At 42.0% G+C, this 3,589-nt stretch overlaps 1 pseudogene; it reads right to left on the reverse strand.

Moving 5' to 3' along the window:
* Positions 1-201: 201 nt before the first annotated feature.
* Positions 202-2,203, reverse strand: LOC103243998 (bromodomain-containing protein 7-like; annotated as a pseudogene).
* Positions 2,204-3,589: the final 1,386 nt, after the last annotated feature.

The raw sequence follows: 3,589 nt of genomic DNA on the forward strand, positions 1-3,589 counted from the left end.
TCAAGAACTTGGACAATTTTTGTTATCTTCATTCTGGTAAAATTCAGCATCTGTAAGTCAGGTTTTTTTTTTTTTTTTTTTTTTGGTATGAGTCCCAGGTCCAGCTTTATTACCTAATACAAGTCCAGCTTCTGGAACATTCAAATTCACTGTTCCAAAGTTTAATTAAAAACACAATTTATAAATATTTAATATCTTCTGAAAAGCATTTCTAAGTTAAGAATGAAAAAGTATGTACATAATATATAATCAAATACCAGGCGGCCTCAACTTCCACCAGGTCCACAGTCAGCAACATCCATCTTTTTAGGTTCTTCAATATATTCTGTCTAATCCACAAAGTTGTTTTCCATGACAGGGGAAAGAATGGAAATCCCTATTGCTTTCTGAACTCCATAGGTGCTTACGATATCACCCGGAGTTACTTGCTGTGCAAATTCTTTAAGATTACTGGTCACTTGTTTAGCAAGATGCATTTCTCTGTATGAGGGACCCAAGAGACAGATCATGCTGGGAAGGGGTCTGGTGCTCAAACATTCATTCTGGGATTCCTGGGGTTCCCTGAGCAATCTGATGGTCTCATCAAGTTTCCTCTGGAATAGTTCAGCTTCTTCAGAGTCAAAAACTTCAGTTAGAACGCCAAAGTTTGCTACTGCTTTCAGTGCTATGAGCCTGTCCTCAGTATTGGAGTTCAAACCTCCTGGTGGCTCTACTTCCGTAATCTCCATTTCTTTTGCGGTGTCAAGTGTCCTAGTGTGGCCTTCCATCTTCAGGCAATGACATCTCCAACTCTTGTAGGGTCCTGGAATGTCCTCCTTTTGTTAAAACATCCAGTAAACTATCTGCCATCTTGGCACGTGGCCAAAAACTCATGGATGCTGAAATCGCTTGGAAGATCAGAGTCTCCCCCATAGGTTGAATGGACTAAATCAGAATCATCCTTACTGATATTTGCAAATGTGGAGTCATAATGCGGTGCCTAAGAACTGTAGGGCCCGTAATTCAAAGATAACACTGGAGTGACTTTATTCTTTTGATGCTCTTTGAACCCCTGCAAAGTACTCTCTCCAAACGGAAGTCTTCCAGTTGTCATTCCCAGTCTCACAGGACAGTAGCCTGGCTTTCCTACAATGGGATCCACAGGATGGAGAAGTCCCAACATCGTTGTTCCCTCTGGTTTTCTTCTTTCAAATTCGCACTGACAGTTTACAAGCCGCCTGGTCAGTTTTCTTCCAGATTCCTTCACGATACGGTCAAGCTGCTCCTGCTCTCTCTCTAAATTATTGCTTTTAAACTTATCTTCAAGCATATGTTATTTTTCTTTTTATTTTGTTTGCTGGGACTCTTGATAGTGTGTGCTTTGGCATCTCCAGAGTTCTCTCTCTCTCTCAGTCAGCAGCCTCCCTCCTCCCCACTCTGTGAGGTGTCTGTTCTATCTTTCTGTTTTCGAGTTTTCTACAAGTCAGCCATGAAGTCTACGCTCTGCTTCAGGCTCTGAATTCTTTCCTGGCTAAGAATTGTCATCCCTGAGTGCAACAGCTTATTTGCAGCTTTATAATAAATGGTCTCTGGGTATTGTAAGTCATGGCATTAGTACACATTAGTTTGAAGTTATACTTTAGTTCATCTCTGGGCTGGTAGTCACTGTTCTTGATCTTTTCTTTCATGGTACTAAAATCCATTGGATGTTTAATGATCATGGAGTAGCCAGGAGCAATACAATCAGTAATAGGAAATGAAAAGAAAGCACTTGGATCTTTTCTCTGCAATTGTCTCATCAGTTGGATTCAAAGCTTCTTGAAGGGGTGTCTGTTTTACTTCTTCTTGTTTGGCTAAAGAGCTTGTGAGAGGCTTCTCAGGAGACAAGTCTAATCTCACAGGGACGTGACACTGGAGGTCTTTTTCCGCCTCATTCTCCACCCGGTCTCGATCTCGCTTCTTTTTATCCTCCTTAACTCTCTCCATTTTCTCCCCTTTTCTTTCCCTGGAACCTGCTTCTCTTCTTTCTCTTTTTCCGCTTTCTGTCCTTGTGTTTGTCATGATCGTTTTTGTCTTCGAAGAGGCTGGAGTCGTGTCCCGAGCTGCCCATGGAGAGTTTGGTGACTTCGTTCCCTCCTACTTTGAGGACCAGCTTCAAGGGTTTCTCTACATACTCCTCGTAGAGATGTTTGTCCGACTTGTGCTTCTTGGGCTTCCTGCCCATGTCCCACCGGGCCCCAGTGCCCACTCCCCGCGCCAGGCCCAGGCGGTGCGGTGCCACTTCCGGTCAGGGCCAGGCCAGCGGAGGGCGGGAGCAGGGCCCGCGAGACCCCGCGCCATGAGGCAGGAGGGCGGCGCCGGAAGACAGTTTTAATGAAGTAACTCGAAATAGAAAAATAGCTTTCTGCACACAAAAGTGGTGATCTCAGAATTATTTGAAATCATGGGAAATAATCTGAGTTTCCAATGAAGTGGGAATGGTATTGGTGCTTTACTGATTTAAAATGTTTTTCAAGACTTTACAGTAATACGACGAATTCTTAAGGGTATAAAGTGTATACATCATTATCACAACAAAAATATACTATATATAGAAAAGCCTAGAAGGAAATATTATTAAATGTAAGGATAGAAAAGAGATTGGGATAAAATCCAGGGAAATATAAACATTTTTTAGTTATATTTTTGGTTTGTTTTTGTTTTCCCAGTTTTTAGTAGACCCTTTTAATGATGCCTCCTCAACTCTCTTGTGTTGAGAATATGTGACTCTGCCAGGTCTCCTCCTCCCTTCCTCACCCACCGCCCCCTCTAATCTCCCACCACCCATTGCAGATTGGATCATGATGGACACCTGACTCATGCCGGGCAAATTGGAGTTTTTCCTCTGGGAATTTAGAACTGGAAATTCAGAGAAAGCAAGTCAGTTTGTATGCATGCCTTGGATTGAGAGACATGAACATTTTGGACTAGAGGTGGAGGTATCTTTTCCCACTTGCACAAAGAAAGCAGATTTTAAGGAAAATAAGATGAAAGCAGATATACAGAGAAAGATAAAGATAAGAGTTCATGGGATCTAACAGAGGAACTGGTTGATGATGACTTTCTAGTTTCTGGTTGTAGCTCTCATGAAACCTGGCTGAGTACCATGAGATATTCTTGTGCCTTATAGTATACAGTATTGTTATTATTTATTCTCAAGTCAGTTCTGTTCCTGCAATCAAGTATTACTATATAAGATGGCTTTACTTTTGGGTCTTTAAATCGGTGAAGCACTGTAATTCTATGTCCATGAATAACCTATGCTTCTTACTTGCTATAGTGTGTCAACAGGAGCTCTTGATAAAATATCTATTGTTTTTGGAAATACATCAATCATTATGTACTCTATAATATTCTAGTAGTAATACATGATAACTAGAGACATTTCCAAAAACATGCTAATTCACCAGGCTGGAGTGCAGTGGCCCGATCTCGGCTCACTGCAACCTCCGCGTCCCAGGTTCAAGCGATTCTCCTGCCTCAGCCTCCCAAGTAGCTGGGATTACAGGTGCACACCACCATGCCCAGCTAATTTTTGTATTTTTAGTAGAGATGGGGTTTCACCATGTTG

The sequence above is a fragment of the Chlorocebus sabaeus genome, chromosome 17, assembly GCF_047675955.1.
Source record: "Chlorocebus sabaeus isolate Y175 chromosome 17, mChlSab1.0.hap1, whole genome shotgun sequence".
Taxonomy (NCBI): Eukaryota; Metazoa; Chordata; class Mammalia; order Primates; family Cercopithecidae; genus Chlorocebus; species Chlorocebus sabaeus.